Here is a 22,605-nt window from a genome sequence, read left to right on the forward strand (position 1 = left end):
TGAAAGCTTGTATATTTTCAGTAGTTTTCCTTCAAGTTCAAATGCATTTAATTACATTTGCTTGATGTACAATTCATAAGTTTTATTGGTATTTTGGCACAGAATGGTGACTTGGGACAGAAACAGGCAATTGGCAAAAGTAAAGGACTGGAAGGAAAAAAGAAGGACACGATGAGAGGACTACGTTACATTAACTAAAGAACCATTGGCTTCCTTATAATACCTTTGTTAAGACCTTTGGTATCAAATCTACTGAAAGCCCCAAGGTTTAGGTCAGCAGAAGCACTAGCAGATAATCATTTCAAGTCAAGGTTTTGTCCTTCACAGCAGCTCTGAAATTTCAAGTGATTCCAAAATTAGGACAGAGAAATACTCTGCTATCATTTTGGGTTTGCTTTTTTCCAAAAAACAAAAGCAAAAAAAAAAAACAACAACAACAACAAAAAACACACAAAACCATTACTGAGCCAAACACTTCTTCAGAATTGAGATCTATGAAGAAAATACTACCTCAAAAATGAAGTGTCTGACATTTTCCTCAGGATTCTCAGAAATTATGCCTATGACCACTGACTATTCCAGTGGCATCTCTTTATATTACTGTCTCCCCTTTGGAACTCAGTCACAGTCACCTCTTTGCCTAATGACTCATTAACCACAATTGGATGTGGCTATATTATGTACCTATTAAGAGGTCACTTAACAACATGCAAGATTTTAGTACAGAAATAAAAAATACAGCACCAGAGAATAGTACTTCTAACAAAAGTGCTGCACTCACTGAAGTCCTTGAGCTCAAGTAGCAGAGGGACAGAGGAATTAATGGAGTAATGGATTGTTAAGTACATGTAAAGATAGTATTAGCATTTATCTTACTGCATCAATTATTTTTAGATATACAAAACAAAAACTGTTATGACCATCACACTTAAGGCCAAATACAGCAACTTGCACTTGGATTCCTCACAAGAATAGTGGCCTCATTTCCATGAGCTTGCTTCCATGAGCAAGCTAAGTGTCAACTTATTGGCTAGTTATAATACTTCTATCAGCTCACAAAGGCATTGTCAGTGACATCTGTTGATCTAATTGCAGCTCTTCTGTTACATTCTGTGGTGGCTTATATCTACGTCCCCAGAAACATCAACCTTGCTTATCTGTTCACTGAAGGGCAGCTGGACTAGACAACCTTTGAAAGGTCCCTTCCAACTCTAAGTATTCTATGACTTTATGATTCCACAGCAGGCTTGAAGGAATAGCTGCGGACAGAAGAGCTCTGTGGGATGCCAAGCAGCATGAGGAATATCTGGGTCCTTAAGTACCAGAAAGGCCTGGAAATACTGGGGTGCAATGGGAGGGAGCCAGGCCCAGATCAGCGGTGCCCAGGGCCAGGCCCAGAAGCAGTGGGCACAACATGGAGCCCAGGAGCTTCCCCTGTCCATCACACAGAGCTGCTGTGCTGGGCAGGTGCCGAAGCATCAGCACAGGGACCAGAGAACTGAGGGGTCTTCCTCTCCCTGGGGATGTCCAAAAGGCACCTGGACACAAGCATGGGAACCAGCTATGGGTATTCCTGTCAGGGCAAGGTTTGATAATCTCTAGAAACTCCTTCCAATCTCAACCACTGTGTGACTGTGATCATTGTAGATGAATAGAGAAGAATAACACCAACTTTATTTCTACTTTGTTTCTGACACAATTCTTTTAGAATTTCTATGCTCCAGGCTTCCTATCTCATTTCCATGAGAGATGTGAAATAAATGACCTGTGGATGTTTAGCATCCTTGCTAGCTCATCCAGCCCATAGGGCTGTTGCTGGGTTGTAAAAACTAAACAATTGCAAATGCAAGAAACAAAACAAAAGAAAAAAATAGAAAGAGCTGCATTCCTACGGTTAATTGAGGACATTCTTTGAAGTATGAAAACTACAGGGCCAATCACTTGAACAAAGAACATGATTGTATAACTTGATTATACCAATTTTGCTCTTGAAAATTCATAGTTCAATGAAAAAGGCTGAGAAGTGTGAAGAACACATGCAGTACTAAGCTCTCTTTAAAGATGTATAAAATATTATGCAGTGAAGTCTACACTGAGCTCAAATTTTCAACCTTCATTTTCTAAGCACTTCGTAACTTTTGTTCAGAAAATTTAAACACCCACAAAAGCTCTAGAATGAGGCATGTGGTAATAATGTCCAATCCTCTTGTTTGTGTACTATAGTTCTTAAAGAAAACTAAAGACCATGAAGACCAGTACAATTGCAGCCATTTTGTTAGCATCACAGACAAGCCCCCACATCCTTTCCTTTAATACCTCCTGCTACTTCGTACATAACATTTAAAGCAAACTAAAACAGAAATGAAGGAAAGCACTCACAATATGAACTCTGAGAGAAAAAGAAACAACTTTTGAGTTCATTTTGTACAGCACATCATAGAATCATAGAATGGCCTGGGTTGAAAAGGACCTCAAAGATCATCCAGTTTCACTCCCTCTGCTGTGGGCAGGGTCATCAGACACATGTCACTGGTATGTCCCTGACAGTTGACAGGCTTTAATCGTAACATGTACGACTAATTTTTCTGTCCAAATAATTTTGAACAACAAAATATAATAGTGTAACAGAGTACAATAATAACAAGCAGAATGTAAGCCTTTTACGTTACCAGGTTTGTATACCAAAAACAAGTCTGGGCTTTTCAATTTTAAGTAGCAGTCAGAAAAATGATGGCTGAGGAATGATGATAAAGTACAGGTGATAAAGTGCTGAGGTTTTAAAGTTTTACTTTAACTGAGAAGAGGAAGTCAACACTTCACCCTCTATGACACAGTGCTGCAGCTTTCTATCTGGTTTCACTGCAAAAAAAATGAACCTTACAAAACCAGAAAGGCAACTAAGCAGGGAACACAGGAAAGTCTCTAACAGTCAAAGAGACTGAAAGTCAAATGATCCCAAGAAAAACTAATGAAAGATGATCTAGAAAATAATGTTCGCAAGTACTTTTTTACCTGCTAAGGTAAACCAGCAAGGGAAAAGAAGATTTTCTTTCCAGATCTGTCTGCCACAGTGGGAAGAACAGCTAGATGCAGCCTAGAGCCTGGCATTTATTGTTGTGTCCAAATGGGTACATTACATTATCAGTCCTCAATTCTTGATATCAGCAATAATGCCATCAAACATATGCTCCTGATGAGCTGACATGTCTATAAGATGCATTCATTCCTGGCTGGAAATAAATGACATAACGATTGACTTGAACAAGCCAGTTAAAACCCTGTTGCATGCGGTGTCATGACCACACGTGTTTTGTTTTTTTTTTTTGACAGGGAGTTTATTCTTCATGTAAGTTGCTTTTAAAAAAAGCTTATTTTACCAGGCACAGACCACTATAAAATGAGCCAACTGATAGTAGTCAGCCTTATAGTAAGAATAAAGTTGCACTTTTTCAGTTACTCTAACAAGTATTTCCATTATGTCAGGCAGAAGCTTCTCAAATAAAGTCCATTTCCCCTTTTATAAAGGATGAAAATACTGCCACCAACTTTTAAAATCCACCACATTCCAATAGCAAATGAGATCATACTGCACATATGAAAGCACAGCCACTTGGTTTCAAAAGAAATACAAGTATGAATATAGCAGGTTCTTGAAAAAAATTCAAAGAGACCTTGTGCGGCAGAATGAAGGAAGCAGATTTAAAGAATATGACCTAAGTATAAGACTGGGAAGAAAGAGAGAGAGATGAATATACATTGTGCCTCATGCATGCATTTTCCTTAAGTTTTTGAATCCAATTCCTTTTTCAGAGAAGTGAAAACTATCTGTCAGTGGCACAAGAAAATAATAATTAATCTCTCCACTTGGTTGGAACGAGATGATCTTTGAGGTCCATTCCTACCCGAGCCATTCTAAGATTCCCTTCAAAAATGAAGAGGTGTACCTAAGAATGAAGAGGTGTAAGCTTCCCCTATTTTGGACCTGTATTAGAATAACCTTACAAGATAGTATATGTTTAATTAAAATATTTCAAGCAGTAATAAAAGCTTAATCGTTTTCAACTATGGAGTGTAGATATATGTAATTTGCTGGGAAAAATTGAATAGGTTAATATGTATCCCCTGGAAACAACTCAATAATCTGTAACTGTTCAGTATGCTTAGATTCATTATGCTTCTGTATGAATACCTTCTAATAAAAGAACTTACTATTAGCATAAGCAGACATTTCCATTACTATGGAGCAACATGAAACAAACAAGGAAAAATAATTCCAGTTGCAAGTCTTATTTCTCCAAAATCCTTCTTTGAAAACTTACATTTTAACCATCTGTAGAAGGAGGTAAGATTTGAAACAAGGAAAAGAGGAAAAACAAGCCTGTACCATAGTGGGAGGTGTAATGCCACCTTCAAATGTGGCAAAATTGTCTAAATGCACTTGTCTAACAATATGATGTTCACAAACACAGGTTTAGCTTGCAATTTCAAAACCTGAAAGGACAGCACTGTTATACATCTTATGTTATACTCTTTTTTACTGCAGGTCAGAGCTGGAATATTGGGTGCAGTTCTGGAGACCGCAGTATAACACAGAACTCAATCTACTGGAAAGAGTCCAATGGAGGGTCAACAAAATAATGGAAGGACTACGGTGGCTCTTCTGTGTGGAGAGGCTGAGAGAGCTGGAGCTACCACTCTTCAAGAGTTGCACACTACTTGGAGAAGATATTTCCTCAAACTATGAGCATTTGCTGCTCAGGCACACAATATTAGAGAACTCTGCCTATTTATGAGGTTGTAGGAAGGGATACTAAAATCAGTTTACAAACAGGAGTAATAATTGTGCAATTCCGACCATGTGATTAAAACAAAAACAAAATTCACATCTAAGTTTCTCTAACTGAAAAACAATATCCTATTAAAAATATCCCAATGGCTCAGCTCTGGTTAGTTTCATACTATTGCATTTTACAACCCAAATCAAACATAACTAAATATCCTTAAATGTATTTGGATCTATACAAAGGTGTATACCCATTACAATCAATATTCCTAAACAATTAATACAGGAAACAAAATAAATACCTTATCAACATATCTATGCCCTGGATTCTTTTAACTCCATGTAAAGTCAGTCTTCAGATATTGAAGTGAATTTGAAAAAATTACCACTGCTTTTTAGAGCATGGATCTCATATAATTAGGTTAATTAACACTTCAAAGCAAAGTCTTGTAATTAGCATATTCTTTTAACAATCAAGCTTATTTTGTAGTCTGTTATAGATTGATGATGACATCCAGCAAATTAAGTTATTGAAAAATAAGAAAGTAAAGAAGCTCTTAAAATTACTTTCAAGAATGAAGCTAAAAAGGATTACAAAATTGGATACCCCAATCTCTTCCAAAGACTATAGAACTCATTAGAAGTGTACATAAGGAACTTGTACTACTTGAGATCACAGCGCCTCTTAGATTTCTAAAGCAGTACTTCAGAATTCTTGCTGAGCATCATTTTCATGTTGGAACATTTTCATTTCGGAGCGTGAATCATATATTTGAGTTTTGTTTAAATTAGTTCTAAAATAACTCTCTGGACACTACCAGAAATAGCCTGTAAATCTATAGTGCATGTTAATTTAACACAATTTCTCTTTATTGATAAACCAACATAGAAATGAAATACATCAAGTCATTAGAGTACCACTAAAAGACAAAACTTGAATCACTCACCTAATCTTCCTTGATCCGTATCCAATTTGTCAACATCATTTCTGAGAACGGGGAATCCTTCCAATAATAATCTCATTAGTGCTTTGTTATAACAATAATACCACCTCACTAAATTTATTCAATACCCACCAATTGGATCCATTTACAGTTTTATCTTTTGCTACTTTTACTGCTCCTATAGTATGTGTGATTGACGATAATTATTTCTAATACATTTAATTTGCACATGGTTTTTTTCTTCCAAGGTAACCCCCTGCAAATCACTCAGAGTTGCACTTTAAAGTACATTAGATATAAAAGTGTTATAGCTCTGTAAATTATTATATCAGCAGTTATAACTGCTGCAATAATAAGAAGAGTTTTATTTTAATCACTGAAAAAACTACTACATTACATACTTTTATACGCACAAGTTTACAATACCAAGAAGATTTTGCTTATCAGAAAAAAAGAAAAATCTATAAATCTATTCCTTGTTTCATAACAAGGCCACCCATACATTGATCAATGCAAAGTGTTATAAATATGTGATCATCTTTTAAAACATAACCCAATATGCATCTTCTGCTTTAATTAGCACGTTGATGCTAAAGAGACTAATTTGCTAATGTATTTCTATCTATTCATTTTTAGACAGAAAGCATTTCGAATTGACACATTACTTTGCAAATATATATATAATTATGCTTTTCAAGAACACTGAGAAGAATTTACAATTAAACAACCAAAGTCAATTTTACCTCAAAAATTTTAGATCCTCCCGTTTCAGATCTTTTATAGCAATGACCCTGTGTAAACTAAGAACGAGCTGAGCTGGGTTTTTGAGGACAGAAAAAAAAGTTCAACATTGCTTAGCTGCATCTTGCTCTATGCCTTCAAGGACACAAGTAGAGGAAATACCTTACAAAAACTATTCAGATTATTTTGAGCACTATGCTTAGTCTTTGGAAATTCCTGGAAAGAATGTCACTTCCTGAAAACTATTCCATGAAACATTCGCAAGAAAGAGGTACATAGAAAAACCAAACTGGAGAAAAGATAGACCAGCTTCAAAATCCCACGCTGCAGTTTCAGCAATCAAGACGAAAGTTATTTCGGCGACCTTCCCAGCATTTAGCTCTGCAATTGTTTGCACTAATTCTTGCCTTTTGAAAACCCCACACATATGGGCTTCATCCAAGTCCCCCTCTCCCCTGCTTGCCCCACTACGATTGATTCATTGCTGCAAAGGAGCAGCAACCAGAAATACTGACAAAACTACCTAGTTTTCATTCTAGCTTAATACACGGGTTTTGTTGTTGTTGTTGTTGTTGTTGTTGTTTTCTTTTTTAATATAAATTGTTTTTATTTTTAATCAAGACAGTAGCCTCATTGCTGTTATGCTCCTTTATTCAGTCACGGTGGGGAAAACTTCAACATAACCCTCAGGCTCTTCTTACAACTGGTACTGCTGCTACCTAAACAGTGAAGTTTAAGTGCAGCATTACAATGCATACAGTCTACACAAATCACTTTTTTTTTTTTTTTTAAACCTACACTGCATATCTTCTTGTCATTGAATGCATATTTATTCTGTGTGCCTCTCTTTGTTGTTTGGCTACAGTCACAGATCTGGACCCGAAGAATCTGACTTCAGAAAGATAGATGGGTCTTACTCTGTGAGATCAACTTTGTGGAGAGGAAAGAGCACTCATCTTACATTTATACACTAGAGAAAGTCATAACATGACCTACACAACTGCATCAAGTCAGATGATACATGTATATTCACTGTAGTAGCCAAGACATCCAGCAAATTCCTTCTCAGAACTCACTGCATATTAATATATTATTAATATTAATATCAATAACTACCTCTCAGATTGAAGAGAGAAAGTAGTAATCTCTTTTTTTAAATTATACCATGATGAAAATGGTTTTGGCCATACCAAATAAAGTTAAGAACATTTTGGACTAGCCTGGTAACTTTAAACCACTAAGAATTTGCTAATGCTGACCAAAATCAAAGCCCTTCCCAACGGATAGAGATGCAGAATGTAAAAATACAAAGCTATGCAGTAGAGTAGTTCTGTTTAGCCATAAGCTTTTTCAGTCACTATTTTCTGCAAGTCTACAGTAGTCCCAGCAAAACCTACATCTCCAGCTATGATACCGCATGAACAACTTTTTCTCACCATCTCTCCACACTGGTTTGTTTCTGTGACTGAAGTAGCCAGTGTGTTGTCTTGCTCTATGTTGGAGCAGTGGATGAGACCTGAACCCTCTGAGTCTTCATTCTTCCCACAGAAAACACTATCCTGCATATGCATGAGCCCAAATACATAAATATATTTTAATAGTGAATAACGTCACCGTAAGAGATCACAAAACTTTTAGAGATTGACCAAAGGAGAACTACAAAGATGGTGAAAGGTCTGGAGGGCAAGAGATGTGAGGATGGTGCCCTGCAGCTCCTCACAGGGCACAGCCTTGAACTGCTGGAGCTCAAGAAGCACTGCTCTCAGACATAGTTTGGGGTGGTCCTGTGCTGAGACAGGAGTTGGACTTGATGGTCCTCATGGGTGCCTTCCAACTTGGAATATTCTCTGATTCTATGAAGGCAAACAGACTGACAAGGTCCAGACCTTGCAGGACACTATATACCACAAATAGTTCACCATTTTCCAGTCAGGGATAATATTAATAAAAAAAGATAAAATCCAGTGAGATGCTCAGAGTTTGTGTTGACTGAAAGAGAAGTACCAAGAATATCCCAACTAGGGTTCAAATGGAGGCACAGATGTGAGTAAATCTGATGATGAAAAAGAAAGTTGACCACAGCAGCAAATTCTTGCAGAATGGAGTAGAATAAAAAGCAGCCTTGAAATTAATAGATACCTGATAACTTTTAGTTCAGATGGTTCTGCAACTTCTGAACAAAGAAATCCTTTTTAACTGTGATTTAAAGTTCAATTTCAGTTAGAAATATTCCAAACAATTTTTGAGATGATGCAGCTTCACTGTTATTGGCATCACATAATGAGCCCACGTTAGAACAGATCAACCTCCTGCTCTCCCTAAAACATTGTGAATCAACAAAAATAGAGCTTTCATGGAAAATAACTTTGCAATTCGGAAAATAAGCGTTGCTCAAGTAAAACATAATAAATTGGACCTTATAATGTCACTAAATTGAGTTCAATCAATAAAAAAAAAGCCTTCATAAGTCATTTTCTTTTAAGTTTGTCGTGGAGATGGTTTCAGCTGAATCCAGCTATCAAATAGAGAAATTGCACAAAAATGCTGTAAAATTACTAACACAAGTGGAAAAAGTGCTTAAGCCATACAACCTCCATCATCTCTAAATGTACTTCTGAAACCTGTTTTCAACACGGATATACATTCACTAAGCCTCCAAAAGGTATCCTGTACTGAATGGGAGTGTGTACAGAGGCAGCTCCTTGATGATAGCAATCGATTATATATTTCTTGTGAAGATTAATTAGTGCACCAGGTTCATGGTTCAAATTCAATGAAGACCAGGCTCACCAAATACAAACAGAATCTGAATAATTTGAAGGGTTAGAAACATAAATACATTTCTCATATTAATCAGTTCACTTTCAAAACAGATTGCATAAAGGATTAAATTAGGCTCAAATTCTTTGATGACTTTCTACAAAGTTCCACTAATTGAAACTATTTGAATTTTGTCTTATGTTTATTTTATATGTAGGTTACTTTATTGTATTGATTGATACTACGTGCAAGGAAAAAAAAAAAATCAATGACATCAATGACATGTTATTGTTTCAAAGTTACTATAACAGGCCTCAGATTTCTGCAGAAAAAAAGTGATCATGAACAGAAATATGGAATTGTTTCCTCACAGCAAAACTAAAAGGCCAAAAATATGTCAGACTGAAGAAAAATGTATTCAGACATGAAATATCTACAAGAGGAAGACTCACTGTGTTATAGTTGCAATTCTGAACTAATGCTTAATACTCCAAAAACTGGAAGAACATAAATTACACAACTGTGGAGTGGCTCTAATAATAAATGTAGACTTGAAGGACAGCCACTATTTAAAATATCTATGCAAAACCACCATAAAGCATCACAGTTCAACCACCAGCACTATGAACAAGCAATGCATAACTTATCCTCAAAAACACTACATAAATCCTATCCTCATTTTACCACATTTGCACAAGACTGTTCTCAATATTTTTCCAAAAGAAAAGAATTGTGTTAATTTATATTATCTCTGGCATTAAATTCCTAGTTGCATTTAATTATTATGCAAACCCCTAGATACCAAAAACTAACCTATGAGACACTATGGACAATCTCCACAAGCAATCTTTTCAAGCTATGCATAAAATATGAGGTAAATGTACTTAAGTCCTTCACAAAAACGTATTTCTTCTTTCTTACAAAAGCCACCCACAGTCTGACAAATCAGACTGTCATTCATTTTGTTTACTAGCTTGAAACTGAGACTAAGAGGCACTAGCAGTTAAGGATATATATTGCATATTTCATTTTAACTAAAAATAATCCAAAGAATTAAAGTTATAAGCAGTTATAAACTCAGAGAACAAAACTACCTACAGAGGGTCTCGGATAGACTGGATAGATGGGCCAAGACTAACTGTATGATTTTCAACAGGGCCAAGTGTCAGATCCAGCATTTTGGTCACAATCTCCCCAAGCCTATAGGGTTGCCTGGGGTTGAGTGCCTGACCAAGGGACACTGGTGTACTGAAGGACAGTCAGCTAAATATGAGCCAGCAGTGTGCCCTGGTGGCCAAGAAGGCCAATGGCATCCTGGCTTGGATCAGGAATGGAGTGGTGAGCAGGATTAGGGAAGTCATCCTGCCCTGTACTCAGCATTGGTGAGGCTTCACCTCGAATACTGTGTTCAGTTTTGGGCACCTCAGTATAGGAAGGACAGTGAGGTGCTGGAGCAGGACCAAAAAAGGGCAACAAGGCTTGTGAAGGGCTTGGAGAATATGCCCTACGAGGAGAGACTGAAGGAACTGTGGCATTTCAGTCTAGGGAAAAGGAGGCTGAGGGTAGACCTTATTGCTCTCTTCCGATATCTGAAAGGTGCTTACAGCAAGAGCAGGGTTGGTCTCTTCTCACTGGTGACAGGACGAGGGGAAATGGTTTTAAGTTGCACCAGGCTAAGCTTAGGTTGGGTATTAGGAAACACTTCTTTACAGAAAGGGTTGTTAAGCACTGGAATAGGATCCCCAGGGAGGTGGTTGAGTCACCATCCCTGGATATGTTTAAAAACTGTTTGGATGTGGTGCTCGGGGACATGATTTTGCAGAGGGATAGAGTTAGAGTTAGGGTAGTATGGTTAGGTTGTGGTTGGACTTGATGATCTTTAACGTCTTTTCCAACCTGAGCAATTCTATGATTCTATTTGTAACTATTTGTGAAATCGAAGCCAGAGAACAGAAGCACATCTCAGTTATTAACTTCAACAAAGTTGAGAATGGAAATTCTAATTATTCTTCTGAATCTTTAAAAAAAAAAAATAGATCTCACTAACACTAATGTGGAAAAAAGACACGTGGCAGTGTACATCTGTTAGACAATGACTGTGTAAATGGGTGCTCCAGCAAGTTCCACTACTGTTAGACCTGTGACAGCCAGAGAAAGTTTTAATTACTTTGCTAGTTCAGGGCTGCCTGGAATAATTGTAATTCTGTCATTTCTAATGTGTTCTCATGATCAGTTAATGGATTTTTTTTTTTTATTTTAATTTTTTTGCCTCCAGCTCAGACAACCTTTCTTTCTTATAATTTCTTCTAAATCAATTCATAGGTTATACATATTTTCTCATCTGGAACACTAATGGACTTGTCTAGAATTCAAGTTTTAATGCACCATTGTCCTCACTTGCTGCCGCGTTCTTTCTCAAATCCAGATCATATTTCTGCATTACTTCCTAGGAATTTCAGTAGAAATCACTGAATCTTCCACCATCAGCAAATCTGTCACACACTTATTGGCCTATATATATATACATACTGAGTTTAGTGCCTTAATCCTTCTCCATATACACACCTTAAAGAGAACAAAAAGGATTGATGAGCATTTTTGAAGCCTAAAGACAGACCAGTGCCTCACAGTCTCTGTTTTTTCAAGCACTCTCCAAAATCATACAGTTTGTTACCCGAAAGGTTCTTCTAAAATACTCAAGTCTGATGCCAAAATAAAACATGGATTTATCTTGATGGTGCTAAAAACAAAATTAAAAAACTCAAAACAAATTTTGGCTATACAAAAATCATATGTTGTTTACTTTAAATTCCTGATCAAAGTCAGATCAGAGTGTTCAGAACACGTGCTGTGGGCAGGGCTGCCAACCAACAGAACAGAATCTACACATGACAGAATCATAGAATGGTCTGGGTTGAAAAGGACCACAATGATCATCCAGTTTCAACCCCCTGCTATGTGCAGGGTCAGCAACCAGCAGACCAGGCTGCCCAGAGCCACATCCAGCCTGGCCTTGAATGCTTCCAGGAATGGGGCATCCACAGCCTCCTTGGGCAACCTGTTCCAGTGCTTCACCACCCTCTGAGTGAAAAACCTTCCTCCTAATATCTAACCTAAACCTCCCCTGTCTCAGTTTAAAACCATTCCCCCTTGTCCTATCACTATCCATCCTCATTGCACTTATGAGTTCTAGTGGAACAGGTGAAATGTTTTATTTATTTGGTAAAATAAGCTTTCAAAGTTCTCTTTGGGAAGAACTTTCAAATTTTTTAAGGAGACTGAAGTGATTGCACCTAGTGTGTACGTGCAGTTCTTGTGGAGCTAGTCACAGCATAAGCAGACTGCAGTTCAAGCCCAAAGATAAACGAGATACTATTCTTACTTGACCAGACTGTTTATATAGTTTTAAGAAGGAAAAAATTCTTTCAAGCTGGGATGGTTGTCAATTTGTCTGAGAAAAACAAAGTGAAACTGAATAACTTAAGCTAAAAATGCAACAGATAAACACATTCTGAAGATAGCACATTTCTTCTCACTTGAAACTTTCAAGATTGTGTTTATACGGCTCACAAAACATGCTTTTGTCAAACATATTTTACTGAATTCAAACTAGAGGAAAATAGGTAAAACTGTTGTTTCTCTAGAACAAGAAATAAAACACATGTTCAAGAAGTATGAACATATGAAAAAGAACTATCTAGAAAACTGAAATAAAGAAATTAGAATGGAAATATACAGAAACTTTGAATAAAGCAATAGGCAGACATTACTCTTGTACATTTAGATTGCATATTATTTCCTCTAGCCTTACTGACACACTGCTGAAATAGAAAATAAATATAAAATATAAATATAAAAGTAAAAATATAACTGTAAGGACCTTGGAAATCTTAGTTGAAGAAATCCACATCAACTTCTAATTTCTGTATTTACATTTGTTGAGGAACACTATCAAATTAAAATCTAGCTAAACCCATCAACCGAAGAAAATTCATAAACTGCAAAATTACAGTGAAACTTTTGCTGTTGCATTTTCTCTTCTGTAATTTACTTTTTTCAGCAATAGACCATGGTGGCACAGCAGCCTCACTTCCCATGCCAGCAGGCGAACCAGACTAACAGAGAGCTCACAACCTAGTTTTTAGTTCATGTTACAATGACTTCTAGATTTTAGCTCATCCTCCATTTCAACAGCAAAAATGCTAAGGTTTATAATGAAAGTTGATGATCACTTCATCAACAGATAGACATACACATCCTTTCATTTTCTCACTTTTGAGTCCATAAAGTTGTATTTAGTATTAGATACACATCCAGAATAATTTGTAGACAATTTTTTTTCAGAAGAATAGGATTAACAACTTTGGAAAGCGAGTATCTTTAAGGAGTATACATTGATATCATTTTTAGAGAAGTAGTAGAGATTTATATTTAATATCTGTTTTATTCTAAAAATGAAACCATCATGAAGTCTAGTCTCATGCTCAAAACAAGAATTTCTATGCAGCAGACCAATCCCCAGGATCCACAACACCTATGAGAAAACTGTTAGTAACAGGTGGTTGGACAGATAGCATTGGTGGAATTCTTCATTTTTATCATAGCTAGCATTATTAGGAGAAAAATGATTTGTGTTCTTCAAATAATGGGGCAACCCATCTTACTAGGATAGTTACATAACCAGCTACTTATTATGAACTGCAGTACAGAAAAATAAGTGCACCAGACAACAATCTCAGCAGATTGCCCTAATGATGACAGAAGTTTGATATCTGTTGCCATATTTCTCCAGACCACATTATCCCTGCCTCTGTCCATGCATTCACATGGCCCAGGTGTTGAAATAACCTGCCCAGGAAGATGATGAAGTCACTGCCCCTGGAAGTGTTCAAAAACCACAGATGTAGCACTGAGGTACATGGTTAGTAGGCAAAAATTGGTGGTAGGTGGATGGTTGGACTAGATATCTCGGAGATCTTTTCCAACCTTAATGATTTTTCATCATATTACAGAATCACAGAATGGCCAGGGTTGGAAGGGATCTCAAGTTCATATCATTTTAGTCCATGTGAGAAAAAAAAAAGTTTGTTTAACTTGGTTGTTTTCAATGTGAGTTTGTGTACCACTGCAACTCAACAAACCAAGGGCACGTGCTCCAGTCATATACCTAGCTTTAAATTGGCTGATTCATAAATTTCTTATCTGCTGTTGAAAGTCAAGCATAACTAAACAGTTGTTGCTATTGTATTAACACTCACATTTTCACACTACAAATTATTTAGAACTAGAACTTCTGAACACATTTAAACAGAGCTTTCCTCTAGGGATCACAAACAAAAAACTACTTAAGAATTTATTATCTATAATTATTAAGATAATTATATATAATGAGTAAGTATAGCATCATGGTAGTGGATAAAACAAAAGAAATACAAGACACTCACCTGGGTAACAAGTGGCTCCAGTAGCCTCTCTACTGTGAGAGTCCTGATTTCCAAACTTTTGGGGTCCCATTTCAAAATGATAGGTGACGTTGCAGAAGTCATACTCCCTAGAACAGACAAAACAGCATGAAAGCCATGAATATTCATAGTGTAATGTCAAAATACTGAATATAATTTTAGGGAGTAGCACACTTGCTGTTCCTACGTACATATATTTCTTTGTAATCTTGCTCATCTTGTTCCTCTACACCTGAAATCTCCCAGGTGCACCATTGCCACATCCATTGAGTGTTTAAACAATTCAGAAAATCCTTCTCTACGATACCCTTAAAGACAGATATGTTACCAAGCATGGATTTGGTAGCAGGGACCTTCAAGGTGTATGTGAGAAGAGACCATAGTCTCTTCTCACTCTCTCGTGCTGAACAAGGCTACTTCCAGCCAACTTCACAGCAAAATCAGTTTGAGAAACAGATCTGTGAATCCCAAACTTAGAGAAGGAGGGGAAGTTCCCTTGAAAGCTCCTGATTTTTTGCAATAGACCACAATGAAGCAGAAGCAGTCCATGAAAGACAACACCAGAGCAGGTGGGATTTTCTGAAGGGACTGCAGCCTGGGCAGAGCCCACACTAGAGCTCTCTCTTAACAGAAACTGTGGTCCGTGGACAGGAGCAGGCACACCTTCCCCAAGGACTGTGGCTCATCACCAGGCAAGGTCAAGTCACCACACAAGGAATACATTCTGCCTTTCAAATGAAAGTACCCTGCAGTAGCTAGGATTTCTCAATTTTAAAGCAAGAACAGTAGTACTCATTCAAAAAACAAACAAACAAAAAGATTTTCTAGACCATCCTCAGTTGTTTACCATTTCAGGTTTTCAGGAAATTTTTAAGACAATTATCATCATTTTTAAAAATTCAGACAAAAATCCATCTATCAGATTGCAAGATGCATGTGAATCAGCCTCAAAGAACTGGAAATCTGCATGGGAAGCAATAGAATTATGAGTTGACAAGTGATGTCACTTGTCAGCTAGTTTATCCACTAAAAAACACTGAAAAATCTGATCAAATAAGTGCTAATTCCAATTTAATTATTTCCTTCATTATAATCAGGAATAATTATAAGAACAATAAAACAACTAGAAGTCCCATTTAACTGGAAGACTATAAGAAATGTAGTAGGGAAGTAATATTATTTTACGCATTGCCTAAGTAAGATTCAAATCAGGTCCTCTTTACATAAAATCCAAAACGGTAGAAGTTGTTAAAAAAAATTTAGCTGATAAATTACTTACACTATTACAAAACAAAGAACTTAAGCGAACAACAATCAAGAGTGCAGAAATTGCTCTTTCAATAGCAATCTACTTTACAAAGTTGATTTCAGTATAGAACACATTCTGCACTTATCTATATCATCTAGTACTTACAAAATACGTTCCACTGCCTTACTGAAAAGGATTTCAGACAAATTACTACCAATTAAAATCAACAGACTGGTAAGTTTATATAAAATTAATTCACAGCCTGAAAGATTTTCACTGCATTACTAGCAGACAACTTTGTAGTTCTTGCACAAAAAGAGAGGGATATCAGAACTCACTGATCAATGTACTTATAAATCACACGTTTTTACAGGCCTCAGTCTGCTCTCATTTACAAATATTTAGTAGCAGAATTACCTGATAATATCTAGCATCAACTAAAATGAGTATTATTCAGCTTCCACTCTTGTGCAAAAAAATAAATAACCATAAGGCTTCTCAGCACTGAAAATACCTGCATTTATCGTTACATTGAAGTATGAAATGGTTTCCAGTTGCTGTAAACATAGTGTGAGAGCAATTCTCATTTTTTTCATCAGATAACATTTCATTATCTTTCAGAACCTATAAGTCTCTCTAGAAAGATGGTTACTATTCCAGCTGGACCCTGCATTCACAACGTAAGTCTTAGGCAGACTGTGATTCCAGTCAATAATTTATGAGTTCTGATACTTATAAACCTGTGAAATAGAGTTTCTTTCTTTTTAATAAGTACACTTTTCCTCATTAACTATTAACAGATACAGAAACATTCACTTCTCACAAAGCAAAAACTAATTAAAAGCTGTAACATAAACCAAAGTCTACAAAAGAAATGAGTTTCAGCAGATGGCAATCATACAGGTAACACAGCATGTAAAGTAGTAGACAACTTATTGTTTCAATAAGAATACTGCCTCAGTTTCAACCTTCATTAAGAAATGAGAAAAATATCCTTCAAATTTCAATGTGAAAGGATGAGCAATTCAACTACAAAAGATAAACATACATGATAAAGCCTCATTAAGAGCTTATAAAAGTTTTTCATTTGCAGCAAAATTTACTCCAACAACACAAAAAATAAAACAATTAGTGCATTCTTCCTCAACATTCCTCCAGCTGCTGTCATAATAAAAGTTTCAAATAACAAAAGAAGGTAAAGAAGTTACCTGCACAACTACAAGTATGCGAAGAGTTGGTATTTCCTTGATATTGACTAATTCTTCCTTGCCATTTCTACAACAACCCTCCGGTATTGACTGAACAGGTGAATAAGGATTGCTTAGCTGGAGAAAGGAAAGGATGCTGACAATGCTTTATTCCTGCTTTGACCAAATATCCCTGATACTGTTCCCTTCCAGTGCTTCGCTAAAAACAACCTTCTCATAGTTTGAGCCGGGCTCGTGGTTGCGCAGTACGCATTAAGGAGACATCCTGTGTGACTGGAGGACAACGACATCTCATAACATTTTTCATACTAACATAAAGGTCTGTTATCACAGACAAAAAAATGGAATAAGGCAAAGAGATTCCCTTTCCTATTACTGTCTAGATTGAAATTAGACCCATTATTTCCTTTGGTACCTTATTTTATTTTTTACTCCTCTCTAGAGTTTCCAATTAATTCTTTTTTTTTAATATTATAATTCATTTTTCATCTAAATTCCAGCCTCTGTTACTCAGAAATATGCACTGATCATTCTTTGGAGTAAATCCCATTGAATTAAACTTCCATGGCTGTGTAGTTAAGAAGTCATTCTTAATAGAAAGTTTCATTCAAAATTATTCTCTGTTGTTTGCATATTATCTACTGGAAGGTTGTGGTTACTAAGCAAAAAATTCAAAATTTGACATTATTAAATAAGGAAAGTCTGTTAATAGCACTTTAGACATCGGAATTCTAAAGTGACTTTCCATAGATGACTGACAGTACTAATCCAGAAAATAACTCCGTATTAATAATATATTGTAGGGATGTTATTGTCTAACTGTACTCCTCTCCCAGCATACGTGCTACATTACGTCCACCTCGTTTTCAGGTTTTCCTCAATGCAGCAGTACAGAATTTTCTGTTCCTTACGCAGTCCAGCAAGGTGAATAAAATTGCATTAGGAAGTCTGTCCTCAAAGTATCATTGATAAAAAAAATAATGGTTTATTTTAATCACTGATCCACTGGAGTGGATTACACTATAGCCAAATTCTAACTACGCCAGTGGAATTCTGTAGTAAAATAGCAGCCCCTAAAAATCTAACCCCACAATCACCCCTTAGCATCAACATGTTATAAACAGAAATGTTTTTACCATTTGGAACCTTCCACAAAAGCACAGCATTTTGCTTGCAAAATTGCTTGTTTGTGCACCATACTATAACATATTGTTTCCTGCACAATGGACTCCTTTCCCTTGTGACTTACGTATGTAAATACCCTACGAGGTGGACAAAAATTGCTTATAAGTGACAGAGCATCTCATTTCTGTGCTGCGACTTAATGTCATATTTAAGATATTTTGAGAGTAAAATGAATTCTACATATTTATTTTTTTTTTTAGAAAAGTATTGCCAGCACAGAGTAGGCTGTCAGTCCAGTTCACATCTGCAATGCTGGATGTTGCAGAGATGAAAGAAAAAGATAAATGCCTCATGTTGTACTAAAGAAATACTTTACTATTTCTTTATATAATTCTACTGGATTCCTAGCAAATCTATAGGATTAATCTGGTGGCAAGACTAGATTAGGTAGACTGTTAGCACAGATCTGTACTTATAATATTACTATAGCAAGGCAAAAAAATGGCTTTCATAGTAGAGAAGGATGTCCAGAGATGGCCCTGTGCACTGCAGAGGAGTTGGGCAAGATGACCTTTAAAGGTCTCTCCCAGTTCAAACAATTCTGTGATTCGAAAATAAAGATAAAAAAAATTGCAAAAAATTTGCAAAAATGCAAAATAGTTAATCCTTTTTTCCAAAGATTAAATTTATAATAGTTTATAATAGAGATTTACGTGGACTATTAAAAAGAATGTATGCTTCACAAATCGTTCCCTCACATCAAGTCTACCAACCCAAACACGCTTTCATTCATGCTTTAAACCAATGCAATCTTCAAGGCTGAGAGGCCAGCTCAGCTCTTTCTGCGTACGCTTAATTTTTTTGTTATACCAGTGCAATAAACTCCATCAGAACATAACCTGGTTGAAATATAACTAACCCTACAAACATAAAATGACTTTTCAGCTCCCTGCTTCACTTCAGAGCCACAAGAAGGACAGCACCAGCAGAAGGAAACGCTCTGAACACAGCAGAGATGATGGGGAGGACTGAATTGCATCCGCCTCGGCAGCATGGACACAAATTGCTTGAAGGTGCCTGCAAAACTGAATGATAAACATTCTGTGCTTTCTTGGATTGTGTCCTTATGTTTAGAACTGTGTCAAAACAAAAACTTTTCAACAGAGAGATGCTTATGCTAAGAGTATGGAATTCCTTACGGCAGGATACACAGTTGATAGCAACAGATACAGAAAAATTCTGTCTAAATTCACAGAAGTATTTTTGTGCTTCACTGAGAGTTAGAAACCTAAATACTTGACTGGTTATATCCCTTAACGTGTGCATGCAGTTGAACTGCTTGCCATCGGTGATATGCAAGCAGGCTCTGAATTACCAAGCACGATTACAGAGTACATAAGAGCACAAACCAGCTCAGATCCTAGCACTGTGTACAGTCTGGGGATCTCCACCTCTGAGCTCATCTGTCTGACACAGGACTGTGGTGATGTATATATAGCTGAGATTTTTCTATTATCATGCATCTACTGGCAGCATTCAGTACTGCACAGACTCTGGTATCTGGTCTGAATGATGAAGTGCTATTGCAAGAAATCTGATATTTAAGGAGTCTGGCTTCCAACACTGTCCACCATTCATTTGCCCATTTTCTGTCTCAGGTAATACAAGAACAGAAATTGAGACATTCTCAACTCATTACCCCTTTTTCTACCTCAATTAATACAAGTAAAGACAGAAAGACGTAGAGAAGATACAGCATGCATAGCAATTGCAAGGAAAGGAAATCAAGGGAAAGTACTGACAGTCCAGAGATTAACAACGAGGAGTAAAAGAACAACTTTCTGCAGACAAAACCACATCTCATTAGTCAGCGACAGCCAGTACAGCTTCCAGCAGAGCTGGCTGAATGATAAAAGTTGACATGGGCAGTTCCTGTCACCTTGCTTAAAAAAGGGAAGAGAAAAAAAAGATAGGGAAAAAAAAAAAATGGATCAAGATGGTTTGGAGGAGTATCTGTCTCTACATGTTTAGATAACAAGTTTGAGACATACTTGCTTGTTTTGTTTCATAAATGTGATTCTTCTCTCTTCTTTCCTAAAACTTAGACAGGAAAAACAAACCAAAATAAACCTTTTGGCCCCAGTCCCAACTACACGGAATTTTTAACTTGAGCTTTTCTAAGCTTTCAACTTCCTTTTGGATTCACAATCCTCTCCCCTTCAGCTCACCCTCCACCTCCACAGTGGGTTGAGATTCCCATCTGCCCTCAACAAAGTTCATACATGGAAGCGATCCACTAAGGAAACCTGAAATTCTACCCAGTAAACCATTGATTAAGGAGGAAAAAGACCTTGACAAGGGGAAGATAACCTTGGTAACAACGTCAGTGAGATGGTGACCACAGAGTCCCCTGACATAGAAACAGAAAAGTTATAATAAGGCAACATCTGAGTCATTCACATTTCTCAGGCATGTTAAGCGGCTCCTTCTAGGAGACAACTGCCTACACCAGGACCTGATTGAGTTGAGAAGGAAAACTACCCTTAGAACTTAAAGAAACTGTGGAAAAACTCATACAGAAAGTGTAAACTGCAGTGTAAGGGTCAGGATAAACAGGAAGATCCCTCCCACATCCACCCACAGGACTTACATCCCTTTCTGCTTTAAGTAGAAGTGACAGCGTTTCACAACTCCTCACAAAGCATAGCTCACGCAACATTCAAATTGTTTTGAATGTTACAACTATGCATGGCTTAGAAAAATAACTCTAGTTTAAAGGCTTACTAATCTGTGGCTCCGTGTTGACTATCAGGCAATCCTAACGTGAGAGCCCAACCTAAGAGGCAGTGGGTGCGTATCCCATTGAGTCCAGCAAACCTTTGAGCGGCAACTGGGTGGTACCAGGCCCATTTCAGAAAGAAAGCAGGACAAACAGTAAGAAGAATCTGAGGACAATTTGTGGACAGTGGGACCATTACTTCAGCCCTCTGCTGGAGTTCTGTATACTGAAGGTCCTCACGTTAGAGGATGCTCGACATAATTTCCAGTTCTTAAATAAGAATCTAATGGCTGTCTGGCTGTGAGGAAAAAGCGATTTGGAGAAAGCTACCAATAATAAAATGAAAAAAAAAGGGGTGGGGGATTGCTTTCTATTTTGTTCGCACAAAACGTTAAGACTACAATTGCTTGATATGAAAATTAGTTTACTCTAATATGGTAGCATTCATCCTCAGTGCTTGAAAACTGATTTAAACAGCCAAGCATAAATCCTTATGTTGGAATATTTTTTTTGTATTACGCACAAGAACATGTTTTTGTCCACTGCATAACTTTTAAAGTAAAGGTAGCTTCCTAACGTGCTAGGTGAAACAGAATTGGTAAAAAATCTCTATCAAAAGTGAGTCGGAGCCCCAGCAAAAGACTGTCAAGTCACAACTGTACAAATAAAGAGTTTCCCACAAGTCCCTCTGTATTCATACAAGCCCTCAGTGCCTCCTAATAAAGTCTTCTCACAGACTGTTGGAAGTGATCAAAGCCTCTGAGATCAATGCTGCTGAGATGCTGGTTTACACGGGGCCACATTGCAAGATCAGAAAAAAAAAAAAGATTTTACATCAGGTCTTCAGTGCAAGTTCTGTGCTATGCATTCTCACTTCATCACATTTCCCCAAAAAAATGACATCAGATATGTAACTACAGTGAAATAATGCCTTTAAGTTATTCATATAGGTGTAGATATGACCAATTTACACAAACAGACGTTAGTTTTCTGTTAATAACTTTTAAAAATATTTCTTTTGAGTTTTGTTCCTACCAGAAACAGACATTAAATTAAACCCAACTCTTGCAAAAATAGAAAAAAATTAAATTTTATTCACTAAATCTACTTCCATTTTGTTATTTTTACTCAATGTGTAAGACTAGCATGGGTAATACCAATTTATATTGTACAATAGCATAGAAATATCAAGTATCTTTGTTTTAAACTATTGCACATTTGCTCTCCTTGAACACAGAATCACTCTCAATAATTAAAACAATTCTTTAAAGAATAAGAACTCTTGAACATGGCTCCTACCACGAATTTGCAAACTTCTGCATGTAGGGGTCATCCTTTCACTAAAAGTATCCCATTTGCAATTCCTCAAACTTGGAAACTACAGTTAACATTAATTCTGTCTTTCCCTGTCTTCATTGCTCTGAGAGAGAACCATCTATTCCACAAGATCAACCACTGCTACTTGCAAATTGAATAATTTACATGTTTTTCCTTATCTATAGCAAATGCTTTAGGGTGTGGTTTTGGTAGCTTTTTTTTTTTGCTTTTTAGTTT

This window comes from Meleagris gallopavo, chromosome 4, assembly GCF_000146605.3.
Source record: "Meleagris gallopavo isolate NT-WF06-2002-E0010 breed Aviagen turkey brand Nicholas breeding stock chromosome 4, Turkey_5.1, whole genome shotgun sequence".
NCBI lineage: Eukaryota > Metazoa > Chordata > Aves > Galliformes > Phasianidae > Meleagris > Meleagris gallopavo.